Source organism: Dromaius novaehollandiae, chromosome 3, assembly GCF_036370855.1.
Source record: "Dromaius novaehollandiae isolate bDroNov1 chromosome 3, bDroNov1.hap1, whole genome shotgun sequence".
NCBI classification, from domain to species: domain Eukaryota; kingdom Metazoa; phylum Chordata; class Aves; order Casuariiformes; family Dromaiidae; genus Dromaius; species Dromaius novaehollandiae.
In genome coordinates, this window is record NC_088100.1 from 130,791,085 (window position 1) to 130,813,701 (window position 22,617).

Consider the following 22,617-nt stretch of genomic DNA (forward strand, 5'->3'; position numbering starts at 1 on the left):
TCCACCCCCAAACACTGTTTCCTCTAGGAGAGTCGGTTTCGCGACTCATAAACCAAGGGGCGTTTGGCTCGTGGTGCTAGCAAGGCTCTGCGAAGCGGCGGTGCCTATCAGAGCTGAGCCAAAGGGCAAAAAGCGTTGCTAAACCTCCGCCTGGTCTTTGGGCAGCTTGCGGGGCGAGGGACCATCGTCCGGCCGCGTCGGGAAGCAGGAGCGTTGGCCGCCTTTGGATGTTCCCAACACCGGCTGGGGAGGGACGCCGCGGGCCCTGCCCGGCACCCGCTCCCTCGCCCTTGATCCTCCTCCTCTCTCCTTCCATGGCCACCACGACGTTCCCACCAGTCTTTCCACCCCGGTAGCGAGCTGTGATGTTGTCAGCTGCGGCAACGCCGCGCGGGTGCAAAGGCCCTGCCCGGCGCTGAGCCCTGCGCGTGGCGGGGGTCCCGGCGCAAGCGGGCCGGCATCAGCGCGAGAAGCGTTCCCGCATCAGCGCGAGAAGCGTTCCCAGCGTCAGGCAGAGAGGCCGCGCGCGGACTCGGATGGAAACCGCACGCGGGCGCCTCAGAAGGCTCCCTTCCCACCGGCTCCCCTCAAACAAACAATTTAGCCAAATTATCAGCTGCCTGGATCTCTCCGTGGCACGAGCGCAAACAGTGTTTTAGAAGCAGACGTCTAAATTTAGTGGGATTTGAATAATTGATAGGCCAGTGCGACAGAAGACAGAAACTTATGTTTCTAATCACTGCAAAGCCTCACGCCATCCTCCCGCCCCTGAATGAAGTCACTTTGTTTGCAGTTAAATATACTGAAGATGTCCGCTTAACAAGTATAAAATTGTGATACCATTAAGAGGTTATCCATGGTAATAAAAAGCACGGAACAGGCCTAGGAATGCGATCCCAAAGGCAGATAATTTTTAAGAATGCAGCTTGTCCTTGCTTTGTCTGCAGAGAGGCGTGTGAGCGAGCCCCGCAGAGAAAATAACCCACGTTTCAAAAGGAAGATATTTAAAACGCATAATATATTTTTCGTGCGTCACGATACCTACCGTTTGCTGGTTTTACCTATAAAGCCTAAATTAAGCCTCACAGGAATGGCTGTGTATTTCTTGCTCCTAGTTTCGTCTGGAAACAAAATGCATTTTAAATGGGCATGTTGCAAACGCTCGGGCACGCTTTAACACACAGTCATGATTGCGCTCTGTTTTCTCCCTCCATTTCCAAACATCGGCCCAGAGTGGAGATAATGCATCTTTAAATTCAAAGCTCATTTGAAATGTAAACTTTTAGCAAATAGCGGCAGCTTATGTAGCTGGATTGCTGAAGTGAGTGGCAGCAAATTCCTTTTTCTTCCTCCCTTCCCTCCGTGCAACATTTTGAAATCCCCGTCAGTGTCACGAGAAGCTGCACAGATTGCTGTTGCTGCTCTAAATAAGGCAGAGCAATGTTAAGGAAAACGTCAAAAAAAAATCTCGATGGATTAAAATGACATTTCTGTACCATGTCAGTGTGGATGACAAAGCTTAATGTTTTGCATAATTTCAAAAAGATATTCTTCATAAAACATTCAGTATGTAAACAGGCAGCAGGCTTTTGTTTTAAACATCTAAGATCAAAAGTTACGGTAAGAACAATTAATATTGCCTATTAAAATCCCATGTTATTCTTAGAGATACATTTTGTGGTTACTGACTATAAATAAAAGCAGAGGAACAGAGCCACGGTTTCTCACCAACGTGCAACCTAGAAAAATAAAAAGGCAATTTCCTTTTTTTTCCCCTTAAGTTGCTCTTAGATGTGTTTGCTGAATAAACTGGATTAACTGTATTTAAAACAAGAGATAAAGAACAGATTTTTATTACACTGAGCATTCTGCAGGGTTTCCTCAGCCTTCTAAAGGCACTTCATGCCTGGAACAAAATATTCATATTTAATCTTTTTTGACACTTTATAGAATAAGCAAAATACCCCTGTAATAATACAAATATGGAATCAATAGGTAATGGTAACTATAGCATTTTTACCATTTTTGGCTTCGGATAAATGTTAGAAAATTCCTCCTGCTTTTTTTGTTTTCAGTTTTATAGCAGTGCTAGAAACCAGTGAGGAAACTACTCATTTAGCTGAAGGATCTTTCATTTGACCAAAAAAACTCAGTGACTGCTGTTAATACAAAACTAATGGCAAGAGTGTGATCATAAGAGCAAGCCTGATATCAGCTGAATTTCAATGGACGCTTTCTCAAAAATAGGTACAAAGAAAAGAATTTAGACAAATTTGCCTCTTAACCTTTAAAGATTTCCTGCCTATTCCAGTATGTCCTTTATTACATTAATTTTTTATTTAAATTACACCATTAACTGGATATGAATTTATCAAGAATACATATATTGATTTATAAAACAGTATCATTAATTATTATAATAGCTAGATGTAGCTGATATTACAAAGCCATTTAAAGGTTTTTAATATAACTTGGACATACATAGATAGATAGACATTATGGACAAGACTACAATTTAAACTGGCTACCAGCAGTTAATGAAATCCTTGATTTATATTCTAGTTTAGAGATTGATTATATTGTTGCTTTGTAAAACTATTTATTTTATGTCATTTTTCAAAGGATGTTTCAATAAAAGAAAAAGATAAATAAAATATTCAGTCAATTCTCAAAGCAGATTTTGTTTTACATTTTCTTTTCTAATGCTGCTGCTGATAATTTATTACAAGTTTGGAGGCTTGTCACCTTCACAGACAAATTGGCTTTCTGGATAGGAGCTCTGTTTGCAAATGCACAATTTCACATATTTGGAGGAAAAAAAAAAAAAAAAAAGAGAGAAGGCTGTCTTCCCAATAACACTGTGTTTATTTCACGAAACAAAACTAACAAAATGCCTTTCTGGCATAGATTTCTTAGGCATATTTTTGTTTAAGTTGTGGAAAAAAGGGACTTACCCTAATGCTGCAAAGCAGTCAGTCATGGAGAGCATTTTGATTTAAAATGCAATCTGAAGAGAAGAAAAGAAAAAAAAAAAGGAATGATATAAACAAACGGTACACTGCTTTCAAGTTACTTCTAAAATGTTTCTAGATTAACTAATACATTGAAAGTTTAAATCTTTACACATTGTTCTTGAGGGGCTATGTCTCTTGACTCTTTATTTATATCACTTATTCTTGTCTGGCAACATATGTTACCGATTTATTATAGTATTTTTACTGTTAGCCAGACAAATGTAAGGGCTAGCTGAGAAGGGTAGTTTCATCTGATGAGTTTAACAATTGCAGGGCATCCTTTAGGGTGAGCCAATAGGCTCTTTTGAAGCTATAATACTCACTATTAACCGTTTTGATGCTGAAATATTTTTATTGGCGAAGTTGGGGCTTTTCTATTGCGAGCCTCTTTGTTTTAAAGGTTGAAAAGCAACCCAATATAAAGTAGTAATTGAGAAGCATTCAGCTAATGAACACTTCCAGGGGCGTTTGAAGCCACACTGCTTTATCTAGTCATGTAATAAGGCTTCATCTTCCCCCCCCCACGACTGAAAGAAGGAAAGCAGGCATGCAAAAATATATCTTGAAAAGTTCTCCAATGCATTACAAATGCAAACAAATATTAACTTTAGGCATTCAAACCTCTTCAGTATAATTAGCGACAGCCAGATGGCAACAGGGAGGAAGACTTTCCGTCAAAGAGCAACCCTAAAAATTCTTTTTTTGACGCAATTGGATGCACCAACAACTGAGAGAAAAGTTGAGAGAGCAAGTGGTGAGTTGAGTTTCGTGTTTTACACATGCTGTGTTTAAATGATCCGTTTTGGAAGAAAAAGTTGAACTTCTTCCACCTTTTCTTTCTTGCTCATCTTCAACAGTATCTCTTTGTTTGGTGCCAAGGAGTTTCTGCAGCTCCATCGAAAACTGCAACACTTCAATACATTTGCCATCTTACATGAACCCTCCTTTTCCTAAATGCTTATTTTTGGGGCTTTTTGACTGCTGAACCCCAGTTCAACCTTCTGTGAGCCGACAGGTTCCCCGTTTCCACACACTGTGTTTCTGCACATCAGTGTGGTTCCTCAGGTAACATGACAGTCACCATTTCCAGCCCTTTGACACTAAATCGGTCCACAACGCCTATCGAGGTATCCCGGTGTAGATAAAACACCCATGATAGCACTCAATTTCTTGCTATCAGGAATCAAGTCAGACCTTTATATAAGAAAGAGCTCCAAGAAGTTTGTTTTAATTTCCCTCACGTCTTCAGAAAACGGGGAGGAAGACTGTGTAAAATGGCCACAAGATCACAGCTTCGCAACAGGGAACTTCTACTGGGGGAAGACGATAAAATGAGGGAAACACAGTGTTTCATGTAGCATAAACACAGCAATTGTAATTAAACTCACCTGAGTCCCTTGAAGGAGGCATTTGACTTGGATCAAGGCAAGTCTTCTGAAAACATCAGGGGCTCCTCAACAAATACCACACAGCGTAGTTTCACCGGGAGAGGAGCAGAAGGAGAAGCCCTCTGGTGGGTTTTGTTTCATCTTACTAACAGTTCCCTTTCTTGGGTTTGTCTGTTTGGTTTTTGTAAATTAGGAAAATGGCCAAGCATTCCCTCCACAGATTAAAGGGGTTTTTTAGAAAGAAACTGAACCATCTAAAGTAGGTTTCGAGTCAGCGGTGTGCAAGTGCTTGCATAGAAACGTTTTCTTTGAGCTTTCCATAACCTGAAGCTAGTCTAATTTTTATTTATTATATTATTTTTCCAACTTAAATTTTAATTGTACTTTGGCTGGCTTTCCGCAATGATGTTCAACTCAAAGTGCATCTCTGGAGGGAAGTCTCGACCTTCTGGAAGCCAATGGCCTGCACTGGAGGCGACTCTAATCATCCGAATGAAACCCTCGCAGCAGCATTGCTGCAACCGAGGACACCAAGTCTTGGCTTTCTCCACTTCTCTCTTGAAAGTTTTTATTTAGACAGGTGTCACCAATGTCCTGGGCAAATATCACAGACTATGACTCGGTGATGTTATTGGAGCTTTAAGGGTATAGCTTATTGCTACTATTTAATTCTGCACTGTAAGGATGTTTCTGGCAACTCCATAATTAAGCTAGTAACCTCTCTTGGAGCTGTTTCTCTTCCCCCCTCCTTTTTTTTTTAGGTGGGGAGGGAGGAATAGGGAGCAGGGTATGGAGGAATTGGTCTTTCAATCACTCTATTTCTGTTTTGTCCATCACCTTGGTTTCTTTCCCCTGTTTTTGACCTGCACTTTTTCTGGATCAGACACTGGCAGGTTGAGAGGTAATAAGAACCAGATGGACATAGTGCAGAAATTGCCCAAATGGGTACGAGAATGTGGGGAGCTGTCAGGCATGGAGAGAAGCTGGAATTTTTCAGCAATAAAATGGGATTTATCGCCACTCTACCACAGTCATTGCCGACAACCGTTTACCTTGACAGAAACCCCATTCCAATAGGCCACGCCGATGCAGATTTTTTTTCCCAAAGAGTGATGATTGGTATTTGTTCTAAGGCTCAAATGGCCTGTACTAAAGGTGAAGCATTAGGCCAAAGTCCTGTATTCCCCACTGAGGCAAATGAACCTGCTAAAATAAGTTCCTTCCACAATAGCTGTGTAATTGAAACCAGAAAGTGAGAGAATTTGATAAATTGCTTGACCCTGAAGGAATGTTAAGGTCATAAATTTTCATTGCATTTTTTGCCTCTTTCTTTTTTTTAAAAAAAAAAATCTCTTTTTATACATATTGATTATGTTTAGTATTTGCCTCAGAATTCCAGCGCGCTTCCACATCATTAGCCGCCGCATTGCCCTCCTTCCCCAATAGGCAACGATTACAAGATTTCCAGCCTTCCTACCCAGCTCTTCCTAGGAGGGCTCAAGGACGCAAAACATGCACAAACGGCAGCGCGTCCACGCTGCAGCCGAGGAACCTCCCGCACAAAGCACGAACCACCAGGCCGGGGGGCTGAGCAAGTGCAACCCATTTAGAAAGACGAAATAAAAAACGGCACCGTACTTGAGCGACGATGAAGTTTTTTAAAAAAAAAAAAAAAAAAAAAAAAAAAAGTCTGCAAACCATTTATGGGGAATCAAACATTTATTGCCCTTCTTACCTTTTTTTTTGTTCGCTTTCCTTACTTAGAAGTGGCAGTGCTTCTCACCTGCAAAAGGATGATCAGTATTTTATTACATAAAATGTGCAGCTGTCCCTTAAAGCTCAAAAGACCCAAACAAACCCCAAGCCCCCAAGCATGTTATTGTGGAAAGACACTTCTCAATAATAAAAAAATAAGTAAAATCTAAGAAGAAAGATGAGAAGAATTAGATGAATAACCAGCGAGGTGAAATATCCAGCAAGGCTCACCTCTCTGCCTGCAAGCATCGATAAATACAGCCATGCTAAAATAACAGGCTGGGAAGCGCGGGGGGGAGGTAGTAAAGTGTTTTGTTTCTGTGTACGGGGTTTTTTTCCCTGCAGCAGCAAAATTTACTCCTTTAACTGTAACAGGTTTTGCTTCACAACTGATTGAGATGCGCTATCGTGTAGTAGCTGCTTTTCGTAATCTTGCTTTTTCCCCACTGGTCTGAATATAACATTTGTGAGGCAAAAATCCCACTGTAGCCCTTCAGTAACGCACTACGCTTTACATGCTCGTACGTACTTAACCCAACATGCAGCAAGTTAAATAATCATTAGCACAGTAACCCACTGCTATCAAAAACTTATTGGTCCTCTAAATTCTAAATTAATGGCCCGTCTTCCTCATTCTGTGTTTATATGTGCGTGCATGAGTCTGGTTTTCAGGCACTTTAGTGTGAAGTCTCAGACATTTTATCAGCACGTATTAGACTATTTGCATTACTGACATTTCAATATTTTTTTTTGGTTTAAAAAGAAGGCACAGAGGAAACGGTTGCTGCCGAGTTGCTCATCCCTAGACCTCTGATTCTTAAGCAACCTGCCTGAGTGTTAATTAGCAGCCAATATTTGACAAACCAGCTAAGAAATGCATTGCGTTTGTACACAGCCAGGTTGTTATTACTCATATAAGTTTCCTTAAGAAAGCACGAAAAACAGAAGAAAAAAAATAGTTGAAAAGATCCCTTTTGTAAAATTCTAGCAAAAGAAAACTCAATGATTTATACTCACTTTTTTTTTTAAAGGAATTTAATAAAAATATGTTGGGGTTTTTTGCTTTTTAAGTAACTCTGGTTTATTTTTTTCCCCTGTGAACTCTCTGATTTCTGGCCCAGATCCCTCCTTTTATTTTTCTTCTTTTGAATACTGAAGTAATTCCTAGACATTTTAAGACAGTTACTTACCCAGAGATTGAAGGAGTATCAGCTGTGTTTCAATTAGAGAAGGAAAAAAGATAAAGACTTGGACCATAACCTAAAAATGCAAAGTGACATATTAGAATGAGAATTTTCATATGTTGCTGTATAAATATTTTAATAAAAGTTTTAAAATAATGTATCTGCCTTCTGCTTTATAAAAGAAAGGAGATTATGAAGCTTAAATGATGCAGCTTAGATGTATATGTTTGACTGGGATTTTTCATCATTAAACAGTCTTCTTCATGCTGCTGCTCTGGAATTTGGTTTTAGAGCCATTTCAGACACCCAAAAAGTATAAATCTCAAAAGTATAAATTAAATATGAACAGCAAGTGGCTTCAATCACTAATATTTTTGCAAACTAATGTTCAGCTGATGCAACTCGATTTTGTTTTGCATTGCATTAGTGTCACAGTGGCAATGACTGGCCTTTATTCACTAACTGTTTGAGTCAGCACTTTGAGACATTTTTCAAATTAGGTCATACTGCAAATTTGCAGCTGATACAAAGGTTGATTAAGAGAGCTGTGCAATTTTAAAAGGATGTCGTGTGAAGAGAATTAAGTTCTGCATGATAGTTCCAGGAAACGCGAGGCCCCATAACCAAGTGGAAATAATGTATGGGCTATATGGGGAAAGGACATATCTCCTCAGAGTGTTCAGAGTAATGCTCATCTACAGTTTAACGAAGTCCTCCCCCTGTTATGGCAGGATTATGGGTCTCCAAAACAAGCAGTGAATTCCGATCAGGAGGCAGCGAGAGGAGTCTGGTTCCCATTTCACCCAAAGTCCTCTCTGTTTCTCTGATCCCATCAGCACAGACCTTCTCCTCCCCTCCTCAAAGCATCCTAACTCCCACTTTCCCCCCTTAAAACAATTCCACGTCGTGACGGATCCTTTGCCTGCAACAGCGATGCACGGGCAATGCTAAATCACGGGGTGAACTTGGGCTGGAGAATGACGGAGCAGATGATCGGACGTGGCCAGCAGCAGCAGCAAGCAGGGACAGGTTTCCAGGAGACCTCCAGCCTGTTTCAGGCATCCTAATGCAGTGGCTGGATTTTTCCCCCTTGTTCTGGGGGGCTGAGTACAAAACCTCACAAGCAGTAACATTTCTCAAGGGGAGCCACGGGCTGCCAAGCACTTTTGGAAACGCGACCTCTTCATCGTTGGTGGCTAAGTGGCACCGAGCCCTCGGTGGAAAATCCCTTTGAAGGAGCATTGCCGTTTGTTGCAAAGTCAGCCCCAAAACAGAACATTTTTGTGGCGCTTTGGGATTTCATTTTTCCAACTTTCTCTCATCACAGGGAATGACTACTTGTGAGGAGCAGAGAGCTCCTCTTAATTGGAAGTAAGTGGATAAAAGTCAACTTCCAGCATCATTTTGGTTTAACTCCTTGGCCCTCCTGACAGGGCAAAAAGCTGCTATTAACATGGCATTTTTGTTTAATGCACCAATGGTCTGGAGGGAAAAAAGGAAGGTTTCTGACTGCAGCCACGCTGAAAGCAGGGCTGAACTCTCTTGCTGCTGAAATTAGAGGGCCCCAAGTTATCTTTTCTACACTTGGGAGGATTATCACAACTTAAAGGTTTAACAGCAATGAAATACAACATAAAAAAATTTAAGATCTGAGCCAAAAGAAAGATTTCTTGCCCTACGAACATCTGTGAAAGCCAGAGAACAGCTTCACATTCCCTTTTGTATTTCCCTTTAGCTTCTTTGTAGCCGAGTCCCTGAACTTACATTTCTAACATGCGCCACCGACTTTATTTCATGTTTCTGCTGTTGCGATCACCCACAGCCCTTTCTGTTCTCTGTGTGTTTCTGGACTCAGTCACTTCACCCACAGCCCTCTCTGACAGTACAACACCTCAAATCCCTCCAAACGGCAAAGTCTATTTTATTCCCAGTCACTTTCAATTTGCCTCCCGTGTTGCTCTGAAGGTTTTAGTGAATGCAATTTCTAGGACCAAAAATAAGGAACAGGGAAAATGGCAGGCCACAAATGAGAAGGTGGCCCACGCCACTGAGAAAAGGCACTGGAAGGGGTCGCTTTGAAGGCAACCAAAATAGGACCACGAGTTGTTTGCAGCCGTGGCTGGTTTTAACATTTAGAGGTATATGTGCACTTCAGTTACCTTAATTCTGTTCTATCAAGTAAGGGAAAAATTACCATTAAATCCTAAAACCACAAGTAACAAATGAGATTTAGAGACACGTACAAAAGGTACATGCCTGCTACGGCAGGTCACGTCCCCCCGTAGCGTTCACCCCACCTGAGACCCCACGGGCACGGCCAGAGCTGTGCAAGAGGAGATGCCGCGGCTGCTTGGGTGCTACTGCCTATCGCCCGCACTCCTGAAGCCATGAATCAGGCAAGAAAGGAAATGAACTCGTGCCAGAGTGACTTAAACCAATTGTGGGAAAATAAATTGGGGGGTTCCTTAAAAAAATAATAATAATAAAAAAAATCCTACCGCCTTTTGAGGCTTTGTGGGGACACTGAGAGCATGCTTCCAAGCTCTTTTGTTCTGCCCTAAGGGATGGAAAGCTGCTCTTAATACAAGAAAACAAAGCCCTCCACTGCCACTACCAACAAAAAAGCTGAAACGCTTATAAACACTTTGCTCCAGGCACTGTGGCAGTAAGGAAAAATCATTGCGACCATCACAAGACTTGGCAACACCAGGGCCATGCCAGCAGAGCACTCTTCCCCATTACTGTAAATCACACACCGAGCCTGGTGTGTTGCAAAACATCCAGTTGTGGCTTCTTGAATACAATAAATAAAAATACCGTCTCTCAGTGCACTTGACTTCTATTTGTGGAACCAAGAGGAAAATTCCTACTTCTGCACAGGGCCAGGGCAGAGGCTGGCTGATACTTGAATTTAGCTCAGAGTGACCAGTTCACAAAGAGGAGCTTTAAATACATCGCTTTCTATGCCTTCACCCCCATTTGCACAATAGATAGGGAGAGACAACAACTTTATCCATTTTAAGCATTACAGTATAAAGTGTTTTGAGACTGGGTTTGGGGTTATTTTGGTATGGGTTTTTCAATAGCACCATGCCCACTTGGACCAAAGCCTAACACTCACAGCCAAGGCAAAACTGGGCGCAGGGCTGGGCTGCAGCGACCCAGAGGCTAGCTGCAGAATGTAAAATTCACTTTAAGCAAACCGTTCAAATCAGCACGGCTCTCCAGCTGACAAGAACGGGCTGGCTTTCAGTGCAAACTTGGGGCAGCTACATCATGCAGAGTGTTTTCTGTTTCCTTCAAGGTAAATAGTGGGAGCAGTCTCCTGTTCTGCGCCTATAAAGCATCCCTCCCTGCCAGGAGCTAAGAGCCCATTGCAGCTCCCGGTCCTTGAACACATGCCCCGAGTGCTGCCAGTCCCAGCTCAGCCCTCGTGAGGATGGTGTTGCTCAAGCCTTCCCACCGGGAACACTCGCACACGTTTAAAGCTCAGCTTCTGCAAGCGATCAGACACTGGCCTTTGTGCCAGGAAAGCTCATGCAGACGCTGATGGGAATGGGGCACCGCAAGGAAGCAAAGCTGCGTTGGCTTAGATCACACCCTGCCCGTAGCTCGTGGAAAGGCTTTCGCTCCATCGCTCCATTTGGGTCTGTTTCTGCTTTCAGCAGAGCAGGGAGCGGTGGTGGGGTGGGGTGATGGAGTTAGAAGTGAAACCCTAAAAGCTGCTAAGTAATCCTCTAATACACCAGGCAGCGCAGGATTCTTTTCCTGCAGGGCTTGGCCAAAAATATTCCAGAATAGTCACCTCCGAGCCCTCTTCTTTCTAACAGCAAGGCTCCTTTTGTGCATGCCAGATCAGCTGAATATTTATGAGAGGGGCTAGAGGTCAGGATGCTTCATTCACTGCTCCTGACTCGGCGGCCTGCGCCTGAGCAGGCTGCTCCTGGCACGAGCAGGTCACCAGCTGGCAGGCAGCACGCCGGGAAGCGGGACTCAGCCCCTCCAAGTGCCAGCTGGGCTTCGGGGACACCGACAGCAAGAGACGGATGACAGCACCAAGCCCAGCCAACCCCCAAAGTCACCGAGCTGAAATTAAAACAGGCCCTCACACGGTGACATTTAGCAAAAGCAGTGCTTGCGAGAGGTAAAGCCGGGCAAGATTCACGGCTGCCTGTCGCGGAGAAGCGGCTCTCAGCACGGCATGGGACCTGCGGGAGCCCTCCGCACCGAGGTGGATCCCAGCCCACGTTCCTGAGAGTTTCATTTACCTCCCAGAAATGTCAGTCCTGTTGCTAGGGGAAGGTGTTGAGGAAATTCTCCATTTCTCAGTCCCAAGGTTGTCACACACCGTTGATGCAGTCTGAGGATCCCTGCTTTTCTCCTCAACCTTGGGGCTTGCTGCAATTCCGATCCATTTCTTCTTCCTCACCTTTTGGAGAAGAAAGAACCGTCACCTCGCCATACGCCCACGCCAGGCTACGTGCCTTTCAGAGACCCTTAGCAGCAAATACATTTACTTACCACGTGCCACCACCCAAAGTCCCCCTCAGTATGATGGATCTCACCAAGCTGTGCGGGCCAGTGCTCGGCAAAACATCCACACGCTGAGCAGTTACGCGGTACCTACTGCATCCTCACGGACAGGCCCTGCCTGGAAATGAGCTTAAAGTTCACATGAGACGGGAAAGGCTTGTTACTGTTCAGCCAAGCAGCTAGGGCCAGCCAGTTTATTCCAACAGCTCAGTTGAGCGGATGATAAAAAGCATCTAATTAGCTAAATTTATTAATATGCTTCTAATTTTTTTTCAGGCTGGATACAGCTACATTATAGAGGTGAAACATGACTTTTGATGATCAAGCAAGCGGTGATTAAATAAGGTTAATCCTCATTTTATATGCTAATAGGATATTTATAATCTCAACTGCATATCCAATTTAGCTATTTTATTTTCTGTTGTTAAGAAAGTATTTCTTATTAGTGAAAGAGAATACCCCTACGTTCACTGCAGATGCTATTTTAATTGGGCTCAAGTGCATTGTGTGTAATTAGTCCACTTTAATATTTCATCTATAATTACACCACAAACAATGTGCTTAAATTTCAGAAAGGCTGCCAGTTTTTTTTTTTTTTTTTTTAATAAAATTGCTAATTAATTGCTGACCACTCACATGAGCAAACGATTCCTATCGAAGCCCAGCCCCAGACTCGCACAGGACCACCTTCTCAGAAGTTGGAACACCTTGTTTTTGACGCACTGCCTCCGGTTTGATCAGCATGAAAGCACCCCGGCACCCGCCTAGCTCCAACAGCACCACCGTTACGAACTTCTTCCCTGAGATACCACAGGGCAGGCATGACTTTAGCGGTAATTTTAGACAACGTTTGCTATAATGAATGACCAACGAGTGGATGCTGTTTTACCTCACCTACGTAATGAGTTGTCTCCGTGCATCGAGAGAGCACAGCTATAGGGCAGATGGCTGAACGCTACCATATTCCATCATGGTGGTGCAACTGCTGCCTCCTTAAGACAGAAGGAAAAGAAATAGCACTGAATATGCTGTAGGTGAAGTAGCTGTGATCCCATCAACAGGACTGAAAGGTCAACCCAAACATGTTCTCCTGAAAACATCAGGACAAGGTACAACTCAGTCTGAAGATCAGGCTGAGTTCTCTCAGGCCACGATAGCACAGCATGCAAGACAGTCTAGTAGAGAAATGTTTCCTTCTGAAAAATACCTGCATTAAGTTCACTGACCACACACCAAGCTTACTGCCTTCAACGGAATTGCAAATGGAAGGCTGAGGATACAGCGTTATTGCAGTGACGTAGAGGCGGCCCTAAAAGCATACGTTCCTTCCCCCTAAATGGCAGCAAGCCATTCAGCAAACCTCTATGCACGCACGCTAGACCTGGTCACATTGAGCTTAAAGGATCTTCATTTCGTAATTATCAATCATTTCACAAATATGCCTCTTCCCAACTTTCCTCAGGCTTTCCTTCTCAAACTCCAGGTCCCAAATCAAGCCCAGTGTTAGTAGGGAGACAGCAACGATGGCTCTAGGGCTAGCTGGGAACTCTGTCCTGTTCCTGCCAGCCTTGCGCCCCTTGGCCAGCCCATCGCAGTGCACGCTAAGGGGCCTCCTCGCTGTCAAAGCCTAAGGATTGGCGAGAACTACGGAGAAAGGGGAGTCCTAGAAAGAAACAGGACAACCATGATTAGACAACCTACCTTCAACCTCTCTAAGAACAGCCACAATTTACAGAGAAAGAGTGGAAAAAAAAAAAAAGATTGAATCCCGTGAAAGACCCTTGCTTAAGAGAACAGCAGTCTCTCTAGCTCTCTTACGGTTTTATCCCAGAAGTTAGGCCATTTTTTATGCTCAGTGGAGGAGGCAGTTGAGTTGGCACTACAGCCCAGAAAAGGGCAATGACTACCACTTTGAAAGCCTCTCAAAATGTGAATTAGGGCAGTAGATCCCCACACACGTCACCAACTAGAGCTGAGGAAGACACGAAGCCACCCATTCCAGCACTGGAGATCCCAGTAAGCATAGATCCACAGTTTGGGGGCATTAGGAGGGATTTGGTGCAGCAGAGAACACGCCGGGTTAAAACAAGTTTCTCAGAGAGCGTGCCACGCACCATCTTTTCCCTTTGAGGTGTCCCAGGAACACACTGCAGGCATGCAGTCCTGCCCTCCTTCCCAAGCGCTCCCAGAAGGAGCCGGTACTGCGGTTTCAGGCTTTTCTTCTCCCTGGCGTGTCTGAAATCCTCATTATTTAGGGAAGGTTGAATTTTTCCTCAAAAGCTTGACCTCTTTCCATCTGCTGGGGAAACCCAAATCGCTACCAGTCCAGCTCTGATGTGAACAAGCTCCTTCTGCCCAGAAGTTTATTTTTCAACACAAGCGTGCCTGCAAAACACTGTTTATTTAAAACACAGTATAAATGCCAGTAACCCGGCATTCACAGGGAACACCCCTTGGAGGTCTCCCGCTTAGCACTTTAGAACTATTAAGTAAATCAGGGGAAAATTCCTCAGGAAATGATGGTGTTAGGCCTGATAGGCATCCTTGGGTGATTAAAAGCAACTTAATGAGGTCATGGGTGACAGATTTGGATGTAGAACTGTTTAAACAGTGTGGAGAAAAAGAGCGATGCTCATAGCAGGCAGGACACTAGAATCAAGGCTGGTACATTATCCTATGGCACAAAAACACACCGGAAAGATGGTCTTTGTCCTGACAAACACCTACTCTAAAGGGCAAAGCAGAGATGACAAGGAACAGGATAAAAAACAACCCACACTGATGAGTACAAGGGAACAGGATGAGCTTGGTCAACATGGAAGACTGAAGTCACAAAGAAGAAAAAAAATTCATTGTTATGGGATTTTTTTTCTTTTTAATTTAGAAAAAAACATGATGTGGTTTTCAAGACTTGAAGGACTGAAAAATGGTTAAATTCCAGCACACGCCAATCTTTCATGCCCATCCTTAACTCATGCCATTGAGCAAGCATTAGGATGGCTCTCAGCTAGGAATGGTCTGGATAGCGCTATGAGTCAAGGATGGACCAGCATCATTTTGATTTCTTCACAGTTAGAAAAGAGGATTTAAGTCACAACACTAATTTATCCCATCCCCCAATGTCTCTAATAGAAAAAGTTTCTCTTGATCGAAGGAGTTAAACTCTGCTGTCATCCTGCGGGGCTGGGGGATAATCTGAGCAGCTCTCCTTTTCTACACCTGACAACACAGGGAGCAGGTTCTCGGCTCCTCGCACCCCCTGTAAAGCCCTTGTTTGAATAACCCTTCGAAACTCACCTGAGAGGGGCTTCTTGCATCCCCAGCAGTTGTACCAGGAGGACAGAGGGGCCTGGCTGGAGTCCGGCAGCAACGGAGCATCTCCATGAAGGAACAAACGGGAATTTTTGTCCTTGTCATTAATTCATGGCTGAAAAAGCTTTCCGTTGTGTCCTGTTGGCCAAGCACAACCCGCTCTTCCTTCCCAAATATTAAATGGATGCTGATAGTTTTCCATGTGTGGTCAGCAATGATGCAATATATCCTCCCAGCTGGTAGCAACCCCCCTTCACCTTTTATTGTGCTGTATTATTAGTCATACAATTCACCTGGTAGAGAGTGACTTGCATTCACTTGTGAAGAATGAATATTTTACCAGTTGACTATTTTTTTAAACTGTAACCCATATTAGTTGGAAAGGGAAAGGCCAAATGGAAATTATTGCTATTTTAGACAGCAGCATAAATTTTCTTCCTATTTTTAACCTAGCTTTTAATTTAATAAGTTTTATGACCCTTATATTAAGTACATATGTTTTACAAGACATTGTGTCCCTTGAGTCACCCTGAATTTGCTCTACTATAGCAGAGTTAAATGAATGAATACTGTGTTTCTGATTTCAGTTCACCTCTTATTTGATCCTTATATAGTCAATAAACCTTCATAGAAGCATGGAGCAACTGAATTAAGCAGTGTGCCAAAGCTGTGTTTGTGAATTGTCTGTTATTCTTTAAAAGGGAATTAGTAAATTGCTATTCTCTTAGTGAGAGTCTACTACACAGCTACCAGGTTTCAGGTGTTACATACACAAACTAAATGGTGATACCAATTATATATTACCAATTTAAAAGCTTATGAGTCTTTTTCTAAGTCATAATTATAAAGAAGATAAAGGGGTTTTTTGTCATTCTCTCCCTCCCCCAAAATCTTTAATTTTTTTCTATTGCTCTTTGGAAACATGAAAGAGAGGCCTGTTTCCTTAGCAGAAAGCATTTAATCACCCTGCAGAGGTTGAGGGCTATTCAGATGAATGACTATTTGGGAGGAGGATGGGAGGGGGGGAATCTTTTCAGAAAACAAAGATTTAAAACTAGCACAGGCCCAGTCCTACTTTCCCAATATAGGCAATCTTTTCATGGAAATCAGGGGATATGGGTTAGTAAATGATTGCAGAATTGTGCCAATAAAAATTTAATGAGTGCTACAAATGCAGTATAAGCAAAGTAGAAGATTAATCAAATTACCTGGAGCACACGCCCTTAAGCAACTGAGACCCCCTCATACTCAGTGCCTACAGGGAAAATAAGCATGCACACCAAGATTTTTTTTTGGTACCTGTACACTCTTTAAGCAAAGCTCCAGAGCAGCTTTTCACAACAGGTTTGCAATAGTGGCAAAGCACAAAGATTAGAAAGGGATAGCTGATACTCGCTGCGCAGTGGGAAGCACGAGTTATTGATTGGCTTCATATCAGCCCAGAGTTTCTTTTTAATATAATAAGAGTTTAGAAGGGTGTTTTATAAATCGGGTGGTTGTAATTTGATTTGAGTACTGGCTCTTAGTGACTTGCCAAAGTTCAGTAAATATGCAGAGTACAGTATATGCACTTTATCTTTGTGTATTAGCTATGACATAAACACAGAGGGGAAAAGTCAAATTTTATACATCAAAAAATGGGTTTGTTGCCAGACATTATAACAGCGTGTATTTAATTTAACTGATGTATGTTAAAATGGGAAACCAAATTCAATGAGCTGTTTGTTTCTTTCTGCAAATACACTTACATCAGTGACCTCTGAGGACATGACCTTAAAATGTAACTAGATGTTTAAAAAACCTCAAAGATCTATATAAGACATTAATGTTTGTGTCAGGGGGCAGTATACAAGCATGTATATACTCAGCTGTCTATACGTCGACTGCTGTATTTTTTATTGTTACAGGAAACCAGCCAAAGTCCCAAACAGGAAAATTATCAGCTTTCTTTTTTTCTTGGCATGGTCTGTTTAAGACTAAAGGCATGACCTGAAGTTAGAACGTGTTTTAGCCCTATTCAGTAACCGGTTTGGCACCTCGTGCTGTGTTTTTGAACGCTCGCCCTTGGGGGGAGAGCAAGGCAGTGCCAGGTCCGGGGGATGAGCAGGACGGTGCGCAGTGCTGCTTCGGACGGGATGGGTCTGGGGCGCCTAGCAAAGCGGGACCGACGACTTTAGCCGGGCCCAGGGAACTCCTGGTCACCTCTCAGGGGACAAACTGATGTCAAGTTCTGCTGTCTGTCAGGATTAAGTGCCTGTTTGCTTTTTCGCTAACATGTGGTTGGAGAACAAAGCAGCTCAAATCTCCTCCGTTCTTAACAAAGCATCTCAAATTGCTGAGTAAAATTCCTTAATCCCCTGTCTTAATCTGAAAACACCACCGCCACACGGTAACACTGAGGTCTCTTTTTGTCCACCATAGAGGACCGTTAACATAGATGTCCGACCAGGAGCTAACTTTCCCCAACAGCCTGTTATCAGAGGGAAGCCCCAGGTGCTGCGTTCCCACAGCAGCTCTGTCCAAGCAATTTTTCCTCCTTATCTTCTCATTGCAAATGAGCAAATAAACACAAAGCAAGAGGAGAGCAAACTTGCGTAGTTTTCCACCTCCATTAACATGGGTGGTGAAACATAAGGTGATCTGTTCCGTCATGAGAACCGTAAGGAGGAATTCAGCAGCTGTTTGCCTTTTTGGTTGCTTGCGTGCTCCAGAGCTCAGGCTCACAGAGATTAACAGCTCAGACTGAACTGGAACATGCAGTTCCACCACTACAAGGAAGCAAACCGGGTCTAGAAAGACATCAAAATACCAGCTCCAAAAACCGTGTCTGAAAAGGACTGTGCTGTTCCAACCTGGCACAATAAGAGAGTCTAAACACTAGGTGGTTTGACCACAGCGTTTTGTTATACGTCCTTTTTACACGAAACCAAGCTCTTGCTATTATTTAACCAAAAAAAAAAAAAAAAAATCAATCCCTGATTTCTGCAAGAAAAGTTACAGAAATTACTACTTGCTCTTCGACCATTTCTGCTACTATGAACGCTGCTCTCCGACTACTTTGCTTTCCTACTGCATTGCTAGTTTGTTTTAATAGCCCTGCACCAACTTCAGCCAACAGTAAAAAGGACATGACACCAAGTGGGTGAGATCAAAGGTCCGCCTGGCCAGGAGTGATCAGAGGTGGTTGACCAGGGAAGAGCAGACGTGCAGAACAGCTGTGGTTGCCCTGCATTCTCTCCCAGTCCACCCTGTCTGGGAGAGACAAGGTGTGGACAAAGGTCTCCACAAAGCAGCGGTCAATCAAAGATGCAAAAGTTTGCCTTACGAAACTGGAAGACAGGAAAACAAGAGAGCATCTTCACTAGACTTTATTCCTTCTCATCTTCCTGATTTCAGTCATTTTGTTTGTAGTCCAGCTGTGGAGGCCTATAATGGTAGACACTTATCTAGCACTACTTTGGCCTTTATTTGCCAAAAATTAGTTCATACTCTGTGTTCTCCTCATTTCAGCAAGATTACCCTCATGCAAGCTTTGCTTCCTGAGGCTCCAAGGATGCAGAGCTGCCTCTCTAAAGACAGGGGTAAATCAGCAGTGGAACTGGGACTTTTATCCTGAAAGCCGTAAGGAGCAGCAGCTCACAGTGAGGAAGCTTCTAACATGCTTTCTTCCTTTCATCATCACATAAGACACCAGGAAGAACTTCAGAAGGTCTGGACATGAGAAATAACTCAAGGTTTATGACTAGTAATAGTCAGCTGGAAAACATAACTCATAAGCCGTTTAGGTGCAGCTGGAATAGACTGGTGTGGAATAGATCATGCCAGGCAGGTGAACATGCAAATACAACGTTAGAGTAGATTCATTTCTACATACCCTTTTGGTTAAGTAGACCAGAAGAGACTATTGCGGTCCTACCCTTCAAGATGCCAAGGCCAGAAGGCTGCAGTTGTAGGGAAAAAAACAGTTAGCCTGCCTGTAATGCTTGGGAAAAGAGTACGTAGACCATCACATCGCTATGTTGCAAAGCTTGGTCATATACAAGCTTTGGCAGGGATAAAAGATGGCTCTTGAGACTGAAGATGCAAAAGCTGCAGAGCTTTTTCTCACCTATCATGTCTCCAAAATACACAGCTAAAAAAAAAAAAAAAAAAATGTTCTGTGAGGCTTCCATCTTTCCTACTTTTGGGATACAGCAGGTAAAAAATCCTTTTGCCCTCTCAGAAGAAACATGCTTTCCCCTGCAATTCCCTTTTAGGGAAGACAAATCTCAGGAATATAATTTCTCTAATTAAATGATGGCAATGGCTTTGCAGGCAGGCAGGCAGAAAGCACGGAGGACAGCCTTACCCCACAGAACACTTGCAGACGGGGAATTGCACGATAACGTATCCTCTCAGCCTGCCCTGAAAAGGCAGCTGCAAATAGAGCTGTACGGTTAAAAATCACAGAGAGCAAGGTGCACACACACAGATGGGAATGGATGGGAATGGGTGGGAGCTGGCAAAGCTCTGGGAGGACAAAATACCCTTTAGCACAGATGGAGATGACTGATCTCGCACAGAATCAGCACAGGTCAAAGTTTTGAAAAAAATAGATTATTAGGGAATGGAATCCTCCAGAACGATTTCCACATTGCTCCTGCAGGCAATAAGACTGCACACTTGAACTATGAGCTAATGGCAGGCCTTTATCAAATCACTCCTGCAGAAATGCTAAGGCACTTGAAATAGGGCTCGTTAGCCAAAATTCCTCTGTCGCTAAGGTGCAAAATGAGCCTTGAAAAACATACCCGCAAAACGGACATTTCTCCACTGATGACAAATAGGCAGCCGTCCCTCTCTTATGCCATTGTTAACCCGAGTGATAATAGCTAGTGGCCTCGAGAACTAGTTAGCTCTCATTTTTATCTGTGGAAAGCAGTGTCTCCACTGAAGTCAATATAGTTTCACTGGGGTAAGTGAGATCAAATTAGGCTCGATGGCCACAGACTTAAGTGTATTACCTGCCTTAGGGCAGGGGAATGAGAACAAAGGGCTCACGTATTGGTATCTGTATTTGGTCTGGAAAGTATTGCTCTCTCTTACCTGCCACATCTTGCGGAAGCTGGATATTTGGAGTCATACAATTAAAAAGTCATTTACATTCACGATTCCCTCTTCTCTGGCTCACGTCCTGTTGCAGAAAGAGAGTCTCGCTCCGCAGTTGGGAGATCTGATTGTTATAAGATGGCCACCAGCAAAAAATCTCCGTTTTTCTCCTTTTCAGCCTCAGATAGAAAGACACGAACACAGAGCAAGCTGGAGACAAGAGCTTTGGCAGAGCATCCCCCGAGCAGCACAGACCCCAGCCCACGGCCCCGCTGGTGCCAGCAGCAGGCAGAGGTGCAGCCAGGGCAGGAGGCAGCTCCCGGAAAAGACAACCCTCCAAACGTGCCCATTTGAGCCCCATGTGGAAGCTTCCTCCAGCCCTCACCGGCTCCCTTTTTGTGGCCCATTTCTGTTTTTTCCTCCCCCTTTTAATTTTTAAGGCGATTATCATCACGCTGCTCCCACCGGCTTTGGGGCAAAGCGTGTCCACGAAACCCTAGCTAGCAACGCGCACACGTAGGAACACGCACCCCCTTGTCAGCCGTCGCGTTTTATAGCCCGTGGGCGAGTAATAAGCCAAGGCGCAGTATCTGCCTCATGCTATGATATAACTTTCAATCATGTTAATTAAATTAATATGGCCTTTGCTAATGAAAACCACAAAATACTATTTTGGTGTCCACGAGCACATACATTTTGATAATATCAACTTGTCAGTCTGATGTTCCTTTCTGCACCAAATAGGAGCAATGTAAACATATCTAACAATGCTTTCATCATAACAAAGGAAATTCCGTCTCAGCACCAGACTGAACACACACAGCCTTGCGCGAGCAACAAGCAAGCTCCAGAAACATTCAACCATACCAGCGCTCACCGAGTCTCCTATAAATGCTCCTCCTATCTAATCTTTTTAATCTACTTTTAAGGTATATTTTTGGCTCATGTTTTGTTTTAGGGTTTTTTTTTTCTTATTATTATTCTTTCCCTGCATGATTAGCCATCCAGGAAATGTTTAAATTACAAAATCATAAGGTTTAAAAGATTTATAGATCAAATTATATTAACCTAATGCAATAGGCCAGCCATACGGAAATTAGAAGTCTTTATATTATATTTTGATTATTAAATTGCTCCCTTTATACTATTTAGTTTGTTTGCAACAGTAAGGTTTTGCTGTCTGATGTTAAACCCTGCAGAGTAACCAAGCAAAAACAAATGACTTAGTCCTTGGTTCAAAGAAATAATAGGTTACTAGCATAATTAATTTTATGTTTAATTACTGTAGAATGAAACAATTCAACAATATCCAATCAATCCTTAGAATGACAGAACAGAAGGTCAGCAGTTGCTAAGTCAATTGTTTTGAAAGAGAAATTTATGTCAAGTTCTCTTTTATGTGCTGGAGAAAGAAATTGGATAAAAGTGGTCAAGCAAACGTTAATTAATTGTATAAATGTAATCCTGTTGTCAGGCAAAAATCAGAGACTCCAGGCACAGCGTTCAAAACAATGTGTATGCATCAGTCAAGAATATCTAGCAATGGCCTCCTCTACTTGAAGCAAAAACAATAAAAGGAAAGAGAGCCAAACAGGAACATTTTCAGGTTTGTTTTCAAACCGGCCTTCAGCGGTACCTCTGCGTAAGTTGACGGGCTCGGGCCAGTGCCTATACGGCCAAGCCTACATCACCACGGAGCCTGACTTTGCTTGGCTCCTCGTGGGCAAGTCTCGGAGGGAGACACGGCTACTTCAGGCCTCTTTCCCTCCCTCTCTGTAGGGAGCCAAGAGATGTAAACGGGGATTTTATACAGTTCGAGGAAGGGGTCCTCTCCCCCAAACAAGTTAACCAGGTTCAGTGTCCCTAACTCATGATTTTCCTCTGAGTGTCCAGATATTCAGAGAGGTTTTATTTTCTTACCGCGCTGGCTTCTGGAGGTATGCGGTTAGGCACTCCCACCTCACCCTGAGATAGGGGTTCCCGCTCCCCTGCTCCCCAAAGAGTCCTGCATTTTGCAGCCCCCACCCACGGTTCCCACTGGTTTTCTGACCACTGCTGACGATGGGCTTCCGCGGATGCGGAGCAGCCAGTGGGCTCAGCGGTCCCTCCGACTCAGTCTGCCCGGCTCACAGCACCAGCCTCCTGCACAAACCTTGCCTACAGCACCAGGGACCCGTCTGCCACTGCCCGGTTCCAGCTCTGCCCAGCTCTAGTGCTGCTCCCTTCACCCCTCTGTCCTCCCTCTCACAGGTGTTTTCTCCGACTCGTGATCTCCCTCCCCATCGCCTTTGCTCTCCCTCTCCCAGTGCCTCAGACAGCTGCCCCACGCTTTCTGCCCTTTCT

General features: G+C 43.6%; 2 long non-coding RNA genes across 11 annotated transcripts in view; both read right to left on the reverse strand.

Moving 5' to 3' along the window:
* Window positions 1-22,617, reverse strand: part of LOC112989387 (uncharacterized) — a 70,459-nt gene that overhangs the window by 17,441 nt on the left and 30,401 nt on the right. For 3 of the 7 annotated variants that reach the window (XR_010388692.1, XR_010388690.1, XR_010388694.1), the window contains exons 2-5: window positions 11,610-11,770; window positions 7,348-7,417; window positions 6,138-6,185; window positions 1,046-3,007 (exon numbers count right to left, since the gene is read on the reverse strand). This is a non-coding gene — a long non-coding RNA (uncharacterized LOC112989387). Of the gene's footprint in view, window positions 3,008-6,137; window positions 6,186-7,347; window positions 7,418-11,609; window positions 11,771-22,617 lie in introns of all 7 variants that reach the window. The other 4 variants (XR_010388695.1, XR_010388691.1, XR_010388693.1 and 1 more) reach the window with 4 other exon arrangements.
* The window catches only part of LOC135327983 (uncharacterized), a 30,602-nt gene continuing 19,775 nt past the window's right edge, over window positions 11,791-22,617 (reverse strand). Inside the window, exons 1-4 of one of the 4 annotated variants that reach the window (XR_010388698.1) lie at window positions 15,172-16,436; window positions 12,769-14,269; window positions 12,511-12,674; window positions 11,791-11,992 (exon numbers count right to left, since the gene is read on the reverse strand). This is a non-coding gene — a long non-coding RNA (uncharacterized LOC135327983). Of the gene's footprint in view, window positions 11,993-12,510; window positions 12,675-12,768; window positions 16,437-22,617 lie in introns of those variants that run through there. The other 3 variants (XR_010388697.1, XR_010388699.1, XR_010388696.1) reach the window with 3 other exon arrangements.